The sequence below is a fragment of the Saccostrea cucullata genome, unplaced genomic scaffold (genome assembly GCF_032062105.1).
Source record: "Saccostrea cucullata isolate Sc308-1 unplaced genomic scaffold, CSIRO_AGI_Scuc_v1 ctg4082, whole genome shotgun sequence".
Classification (NCBI taxonomy): Eukaryota; Metazoa; Mollusca; class Bivalvia; order Ostreida; family Ostreidae; genus Saccostrea; species Saccostrea cuccullata.
The window spans coordinates 39,830-49,674 of record NW_026931931.1 but is presented as its reverse complement, the minus strand read 5'-3'; the positions used below and the strand labels follow the sequence as shown (position 1 = coordinate 49,674).

At 29.4% G+C, this 9,845-nt stretch overlaps 3 non-coding genes across 3 annotated transcripts; all 3 read left to right on the top strand.

Moving 5' to 3' along the window:
- Nucleotides 1-2,012: 2,012 nt before the first annotated feature.
- Trnag-ucc (transfer RNA glycine (anticodon UCC)) lies at nucleotides 2,013-2,084 on the top strand. Its single transcript has one exon. It is a non-coding gene; the product is annotated as a tRNA-Gly (tRNA).
- Nucleotides 2,085-6,438: 4,354 nt separating this feature from the next.
- Nucleotides 6,439-6,510, top strand: Trnag-ucc (transfer RNA glycine (anticodon UCC)). Its single transcript has one exon. It is a non-coding gene; the product is annotated as a tRNA-Gly (tRNA).
- A 1,747-nt stretch (nucleotides 6,511-8,257) lies between these two features.
- Trnag-ucc (transfer RNA glycine (anticodon UCC)) lies at nucleotides 8,258-8,329 on the top strand. Its single transcript has one exon. It is a non-coding gene; the product is annotated as a tRNA-Gly (tRNA).
- The last annotated feature ends 1,516 nt before the right edge of the window (nucleotides 8,330-9,845 follow it).

Genomic DNA, 9,845 nt, shown 5'->3' with positions numbered 1-9,845 from the left:
TATATTATTACTTTGCTAATCAAAAAAGGGCAATCAAGGAAGCTTGTATTCTCAAATAAATCCGATTTTTCGTAATTTACACAAAAGCTTATTTTCTGAAGTGAATAGTACAAACTCGGACATTTTGTATACAAACAAGATCAGGATGATGAATTTGTAAGCTGTTTGTATTTATAATTTTTCATATTAAGCTTTTCATTTATCACTTTTAAAAAAGTGTTTATTTTATGAATGAAATTCAACCATTTAAATTATTTTATTTTTTATAGTTATCATTTATCGCTGGACTCGATAGTTTCAAGGTTATTACGCATCTTCTACATTTTTAAGAATAATCCAGCAGACTATTCAATCTGGATTTTAGTCGTTACTTGACAGTGGCAAAACTGGTATGGTCTAGTCTATAAACATTTTTGTTCTATTGGATAAATGAGTGGTAGTATTGTAGTGCTGATTGGCCTTTGGTTTTATTTTTGTGTGTTGTCACTTACATGATCGGACTTACCCAATATTCTTCGATAAATGTGAACTAATGAGGCATTTTAAACAAAACATTATCCAAACAGTATTTATAATATACAAGAACTAGTTTATAAATGGATGTCTTCTTAATTATTGCAAAAAAAAAAATTAATAATAATAATAAGTTCTTTGTCTTACAAGAAATTTTCATATAAAAAGTGTTTAGTAGTGCTGCTAATTGTGAGATGTTCTGTACGTTCTTTAACTAAAAATATTTAATAAATACTCCATATATAAATGCATAAAAAATATGTTTAAACTAGGGATGTCAAATCGGTCAATTTTTAATACTCGGTTACTCGGGCGTTTTTCCGATCGAGTACCCGGGTACTCGGTAAAAGTCTAAATAAATATGAACAAGTTAATTGATAACTGTAAAACATTGAAATAAAACCACATGGTCTGATGGGAGGTTTACCGTAACCTGTGTTGTAACAATTATGACCACTTGGTGCCCGACGAAATTTAATCTAACATTTTTTAAAGTTAATTTATTTATCAGATAAGTACGAGATATAAAATCATAAATGGCTCACAATGGTTTTGTTTTAAAAAATAATCTGTTCCCTAATTGTAATGTAACTCTATCAATGTGTTTGACGTCCAAGTGATAAGTCGTCAGAGCTATACATGTACAGTATCAACTTGATCAAGTTCTAACAGAGCGGATTTACGATCTTCGTACAATTTTCGATCATTGATTTCATTAAAATTACGAGACGATATGTTGTAGTTTGGTGCAACGATGGACATAAAATTTTTAAAACCTTTGCATTCAATAATTTGCATTAATTGGCACGTAATCAAACGCATCCATATCAACAATCGCACGTGCAATATCGTCTGTCTCTTTCCCCGAGAATCTACGGTTTCTGGAGAATTGACAAAATTATCTAATTAATTTTAAACATAATAGACCTTAAACGATGTTCAATGAAAACAAATAATTATAGAACAAACTAAACATAAGGGTAGAAGACAGCCGACGGTGAGAATGCCAGGTAGCAGGTGCTTGGTCACGGTAATTACTGTATAAACACTGCCACAGGCGATAACGGTCATTTAGAGGCTCAGGAAACCCTGTTTACTGTATGTATAAGTGCAATGAACATTTTACATTTAAAACCGATATTTTAATGCATTAATAAATAAGCTTAGAATTATTTTAAAATGTACATCCGAGTAACCGAGTACCGATTTTAGTATTCGATACTCGGACGTTCGATCGAGTACCCGGTTAACCGGGTACTCGTTGACATCCCTAGTTTAAACCTTATGCTTCTAAACATAATTTATATCATTCTGTCTACTTTCAAGTTTTTACCTGAAAAATAAATAAAAGTATTTAGCCTGCAGGTAAAAGAGTCTCGTCATTTTGTTTTTGTTTTCCTTAATTAATAATCTTTTTAAAACTATTAATGTCAATTAAGAGGAAGACTTCCAGGTAAAAATTATCCCCGTATACCTTGACATATACTAGAAGAATTATAGCGTCGGTGGTGTAATGGTCAGGATGGTTGCCTTCCAAGCAGTCGATCCGGGTTCAATTCCCGGTCGACGCATCTCCTTTTGATTTTGTCCTATAAATATTAATACGCCAATATACTTTGCATTCTGAAATATATACTTTTTTCAGTTTAAGACAAAAATTTATCCAAAATAATATCTCCATGATGATATTTATAAATACTGTGATATCGAAACATCCAGGTAAGATTATTAATTTATTCAAACCATCATGTATTATAATAATTATACAAAAATGAAGAAGTAAAATTAAAAGACATTTTGTATACAAATTTTTAAACTTTATGATGACAAGCTGATTAAAAGAAACTTGATGTTAATGAAATGACGTCACAGCCTAAAAATACTTTTTACCGGTAAAGATAACAAACAGTGATCAATCTTTATTAATACGACAATTCAAACTGGACGAAAGCAAGGACCTCTGGAGACTCAAGAAATCATGAAAAAGATCAAATGTCTGGGGGGAGTAAGCATCCCCTGTCGTCCTTTTACACCTGCCGTGAGCCATATGAATTATTGGGGGTAAACAGGGTAATCAGTAGTCAAAATAAAAATAATGACCTAACAGTTGGCGAGAACATATTACATGTACTCAACCGACGAATCGGCGGGTTGAACTTCAAAAAATGCCTTTTTAACGACCATAAAAATTGCCGAACGACTGGGTACTAAATTCAGACTACAAGCAGAAAGACTAATCTGCGGAAAAAAGATTTCTTTTATCCGAATATTGTAATCAATTCAATTGAAAGATGAAAAAGTATGAAGAAAAAAATAGTTCAGACGGAAGCCGTGTACAAATGACGATGAAATGAGCTGAAGGATTATATGGTGAAATTTAAAAGGTTTGGCAGAATAGATAAAATGTTGATGGTGTTTTAAATCTTAAAAACGTACTATGAATTATTTTTTTGAATGTGCATGAATAAAATTACAACCAATTATCTTCACTATAAATAAGTCCATAATATTATAATCAAAATATTTATTATGGAAAATATATTTTTACGTCGTTTAAGCAATTAATAAAATAAAACTTGACACCGAAAACATTAAATAAATGTGTCGGTAAGATGAGGATGTTAAGGTCGCTAAGATTACTGGACAGATTTTTATCTTAAGTATCCTTTAAATTTCAACTTGAAAAAATTAAAGCATAAAAAACAGGGTCTCACTGTAGTGATAAAACATAAATTAATTGTATATTTCATGTATTTGTAAAGATATCATATAATCTTAAAACAATAGAATATGATTTAAAAAGTGTTAATCAAAACGAACATAACTGAAACGAAGTATAACTAGAATAAAACAAGCTGACAATTTATTGAAACTGATCGTTTGAATAACATCAAAATAATAAAGTTAAAGCTATGAATTGTGGTTCACAATGTTTTTACAAATCATCGTATTGTACGGTTGATGAAGATTTTTACTGCTCTATGTCACTCGATCCCACCTCGTAATTTTTAGAGGTCTGTGTTTGCTCTGCTTTAAATACATGCGTGACTTTTGAGCTTGATTTCTGGGTTTTATCTTCATATTTCATTCATAAGATTAACCTTATGTCAGTATTTAGTCAATAAAAAGTTTCTAATCCATTTTTTCGGATATAGATGCAAGTCTGAAACTAGAATTAAAGCTTAAAAACCTTTCGCAGAAAGGATGATATAATATGTACAAAACAATTAACGGATGTTCACGAAATTTAGTTTTAATTTTCAACATGGAGCCATGAAAAGAGGTTTGACTCTAGTTTTCATATGATATTTAAATTTGTTTTCTGTAAACCACTTAAGGTGAATTCTTCTCGCATTCCTTCTATTTAAAAATTAATGAATTTTTAACAGAATCAAGAGGACAATATCACTAATGATGATATCATTGAGATTAAATTTGACCGTTTAATATTAGAGGCAAGGTCAGGTCAAGGTCATTACCTTTTTCCTGGACATTAAGAATAAAAAATTACTGTTTCGAATCATGCGATCCCTACTTGTAATTCAAAAGATTGAATGTTTTTATAAAAAGATGCTACCATACTAAGAGAGAAATAACACTTTTTACGGATTTTTGGCTCAAATCCGTACTAAGATTTGAAGCATTTAAAAGCCAACATAGTTCTAGTATGTGTGAAAAATTTTATTCATTTGATATATTTTGAAACTTTAGTCCCTTATTATTAATTTAACTTACATTCGGAAATTTCATCTAGTCTTTGATTGCGTAAAAATTATAACTAAATTCAAAGTTCTATAATAATATTGAGAGGCAGAAAAGAAGATATTTTTTTATACGCCACCATTCCGCCAAAAATATAGTCCCTGCTAGTTTTCAAATGCAGTTTACCATTTCTATTTAAAGTTGTATAATTGTGATGAGGAAAGAAAAATATGGTCTTTTAAATGTCTTACATCTAAATATATAAGACATATAAACAAATATACTTTGAATATTCCATCTAGTCAGAAACCAGAGAAGAATCCTACCTTAAAGATATAATTAAATCGGATAGATACTTGTATTAACCTATGCGTTAAAATAAATAAGCCTGTCTTAAATAAATGTACTTATACTCTATGATTATAAAAAGAATAACATTGGCTATTTATGATTATAATGATTATGATGAATCATTCACATTGTTATTACTTTGCTGATTAAAAAGGCAACCAAGGAAGCTTGTTTACTCAAATAAATCCTAAATCCTAATTTTTGTACTTTACGTAATAGCTTATTTTCTGTAGTGAATGGTACAAACTTTTTGTATACAAACATTTTTATGAAAATTAATAAAAGAGAATCAGGAATTAATACGCTATTTGTATTTTATGAGTTTTTTTTTATTGATTATCTTTAAATAAATGTTTGTTTCATAAATGAAGTTCATCCTTTAAATTTTTTGTCTATGTCATTTACTAGTATTTCTGGACTCGATAGTTTCAAGATTACTACGTATCTTCTATATGTTTGAATTAATAATAAAGACTATTCAATATGGATTTTATTCGTCACTTGACAGTATCAAATCTAGTATGATCTAATTATACAAACATATTTTCCTATTGGATAAATGAGTGGCAGATTTGTCGTACGCGTGCTGATTGACCTTTGGTTTTATTTTGTGTGTTGTCTCTTATATGATTGGACTGAATTATGTTATTAATCGAGCAAGGTGTCCTAATGATGTATTTTAAACAAAAAATTATCCAAACAATATTTATAATACACTAAAATTAGTTTATAAATGGACGTCTTCTATATTGCCTTTGTCTTACAAGAAATCTTCAAATAAAAAATATTTCGTAGTTTTGCTAATTGTGAGATTTTCTGTACAAGCATTCTTTGATTAAAAATATTTTATAAATACTGCATTTAGTACATAAAAAATATATCCCGCTAAAAAGGTATACGACATAGTGAAATATATGTTAACCTCTATTCCCCTAAACGTAATTTATATCATTCTGAGTACATTTACTTTCATGCTTTTCCCTGAAAAATAAACATCAAAAGAATTAAAATGAAAGAAAATAAATTTGTAAAAGTATGAAAGACAAAATAGTGTACACGTTAGGAAGACCTTTACTGGTTACATGTTTCTATGCATAACAACTACATGTAGATGTATTTATGCTTCCTCTTTCCAGAAAAATTAAATGAACGATAACTTAGAAAACTATAATTAAACACAATTATGTGTTGAAATTGTTGTTTATTAAGGCTTGATAGATTACAAGCTAGTATATACAATAACCAAAATTTGACAAGCAAACTCCGGTTGAGACCAAGTAAAAATTATACATGCATGAGAAAAATGTACAAGTCTTAACTTACAAACATTTATAATAGAAGTTTGGTAATTATAACCAATTGCAAACACAACAAGTGGTATAATACATCAAAAATAATACATCAAAATGACAATATTCCAAAATCGTATTTGTATGCAAACAGACATGGCTAAAAAAATGTAAGTGGCAGAAGATGAGGTCAAAAGGCTCCAAAAATTGAGATTTGCAAGATCTCTGACACTACCCCACCGCAGCTTAAGGCTTTTTACAACAACAGATGATTTCGATTCCAAGAAATACATATGTACAATATATCCTAAATAAAAACACAATTTTTGGACTAGAGATGTACTTATTCACATTCAATTTTTTAAAGGTTTGTACATCATATGATTAAAAAAACCAATTATTTTTATATCAATAAATTTCAGGAGTAAAGAATTGATGTTTAGCCCGCAGGTGAAAGAGAATCGTCATTTCTTTTTGTTTTCCTTAATTAATAACCTTTTTAAAACTATAATTGCTAATTAAGCGGAAGACTTCCAGGTAAAAAATATCTTCACATACTTTAACATTTCCAATAGAAGTCACAGCGTCGGTGGTGTAATGGTCAGCATGGTTGCCTTCCAAGCAGTGGATCCGGGTTCAATTTCCGGCCGACGCATTTTTTGGATTTTTCCCTGTAAATAATTTCAATTATCAACAGGGAGCTATAAAAAAGAGGCTTGTCTCCAGATTTCATATGATAATTTGTTGTTTTTTATTCATTAGTTTGAAATATAAAATATTAAAATAAAAGCATACTCGATAATTTTTTGTTCCATAAATAATCTAAAAAGAGTTATGCAGATTACAGACACTGATTATGGCATTATCACTACTCGAATTATTAAATAGGAAAGCCTTGGCAAATACTCAGTAGAGTCACGCCCGATATTTACGCAGATGTTAAAAGAAATATTCCTTATCATGATAAGCCTACCTTAGATAGATGTATCCTATGTTTGTTTAATGATTGTATGTTGTTTAACGTCCCTCTCGAGAATTTTTCACTCATATGGAGACGCCTCCTATGTTTGTAAAAAAAAAAGGAATAACATTGTCTATTTATATTTGTAATAATTATGAGGATTCATTAGCATTGCAAACGGCTTTTTATTATCACTCTGTTGATAAAATATCAATCAAGGAAGCTTGTGTTCTCAAATGAATATTTTTTGCTTCTTTATAAAAGGGCTAATTTTCTAAAGGCAATGATACAAACTAATGCGTTTTTATAGCCGATTTTTAATTCATTTTTTGACTCTGTCACAAAATTCTAGACTCAGCGTTAAGACACAACATTTACATTTAAAATAATTCAGACAATTGAATGTGCATTTTATTCGCCTTTTGACGGTGGCAAAACTAATATAATCCAGCAATAATACTATATGTTTGTCCTTTTCGATACATAAGTGGCAGTTTTGTAGTGCTGATTGACATTTGGTTTTACATTTGTGAGCGGTCATTTATTTGATTGGACTAAGCCAAGTTATTCTTCGAGGAAGGTGTACACATCAAGATTTAAACAAAGAGTTTTTTTTTATCCAGACAGAACTTATGCTTGTTTATAAACATGTACCTGTGTACAAGCAAACATAAAATGCTAAAATCAGTTTGTAAATGATGGTCGTTTCTAATGTATGAAATATAGATCTTTCTCCTACGAAAAGTTAATAGTATCTATATGTAGTAGTTAATTGTAAGTTAAAAAAAAAAACTTTGACTAAAAATTGACCACTTCAGTAATATTTGGTAAGTTTAACTTTCAAGAAAACTAAATAGACCATTAATTCGACATAATGATATAATTTCAAATCTTTATGCCCCTTAACATACTTTATATAATTCTGAGTACTTTTATTTTTTCTCCTGCATAAATAACATAAAAAAACAATCAAATGAAACAATACATGTACAAATTAATTTCACATAAAATTGTAAAAGCCAAAAATAATGTACAGATCAGAAAGACATTCAGTAAGATGTTGCTTTGCATGAAAACAAGATATATATTATTTTCATGTATCCTGGGGCATATTCGGATTCCAAGAAATACAGATGTAAAATAGAATAATTACAAACAAAATGTTTAGCCAAAAGCTATACATATACACAATTATAAGATGTTTTAGGTGTGTAATCCAATATAAAGAAATTAAAAGCCTGATATTTTTAATTTGAAACTTGAAAAAAAAGAAAGTTCAGAAATCAAGTAATAATGTTTTGCATGCAGGTAAAAGAGGCCCAATGACAATTTTTTACCCTTGATTAATGACATTTTTTTAAACCTATAAAAGTCAAAGGAAGACTTCCAGGTAATACTACGTGTATCTGTTTTAAGCAGAACATTACCAAAAATTATCAAAGCGTCGGTGGTGTAATGGTCAGCATGGTTGCCTTCCAAGCAGTCGATCCGGGTTCAATTCCCGGCCGACGCAATTTTTTTCCTCTTCATCAGCAGTAAAAATTCTTCATTTTCTTTCAAAGAAAACACCTTTCTGACTCTATACTTCACCCTCGTCTCAGGTATTATAGTATAATAATTTACTCCATTTAAATCAGAAAAATCGATTTTTCTTCATCATTACTTGAAAGATCCTATATATGAAGGCACTCTATATAAAAGGAGTTACTTCTAAAATATCCTCCTTTTATAGAAATAAAATAAGATTTTTCACACATACTAGAACGATGTTGGCTTTTAAATGCTTCAAATCTAAGTACAGATTTGAGCCAAAAATCCGTAAAAAGTGTTATTTCTCTCTTAGTAAAAAATTTTTTGTTTTTGTACCATTTTGTACCTGTATGTGACAACTTTACTATATCTGAAAATTAGAAACAGTTAAATATAGGAAGCATATAAAAATAACTAATAAATCCTAAAAATTTAAGAAAAGTAGAGAAAATTCGGATTAGCAAATATCCATTTTCTTTAAATTATCCATGTCAATTTGGTAATGTCATCTTATAGGCCCTATATGATAGTATCTTTTTATGTGAAAAGAAAAACATTCAATCTTTTAAATTACAAGTAGGGATCGCATGATTGGAAACAGTACTTTTTTATTCTTTATGTCCAGGAAAAAGGTAATGACCTTGACCTGACCTTGCCTCTAATATTAAACGGTCAAATTTAATCTATCTGATACCTTCACTTTGTGATATTGTCTTTTTGATTCTTTGAAAATTTCATTAATTTTTAAATACAAGAAATGTGAGAAGAATCCTACCTTAACATTAAAATTGATCCTTTCTAGATGAAAGTTTTAAAAAAATATATTCCTTTTCTCGCAGAGATTTATTGTCGTTCATATTTTAAAAAAATAAATAAATAAAAATAAAAACAAAACAAAAAGAACGATTAAAAGATAATTGTATTAATTTCATTTTAAAGCCATGATTTACACATTGAATTGTCAATGGATTTTCCCTTATTCTCCCCGATCATGAAAAAGAGTAAAAGGCGGGTGTGACCGGGCGGCAGGGAATGCTCATTCCTCAATGGCATGCGATCCCACCTCTGATGTTTTGGAGGTCCGTGTTTGCTCCGCTCCTGTTTAGTAATGTTTAATTGACTTTTGAGCTCAAATACTATTCGTTATCTCCACGTTATTCAAACATATTTGATATGCAAGAGTGCAAAATATTAATGTACTTTAAACTGGTTTGATTGAAAAGAAATTAATTCGAATACTGTTCGTTATCTCCATTCATTCGAAAAAGTGATTTTGGAAAATTGCGAGAGAAATAACACGTGATTAACAACAGAAGATTTAAATACTGCATTGTTTATATGCAAATAGATAGAAAGTATTACTTGATAAAAAATATTTGTTATCAAGTAATACTTTCTATCTATTAATCAGTGATATATTTAAAAACTGTAAACGTTTTCACTTCATATCACACACAGTTTTGGAGCAATTGTAAAAATATTTTTTTAGACATGTTTAC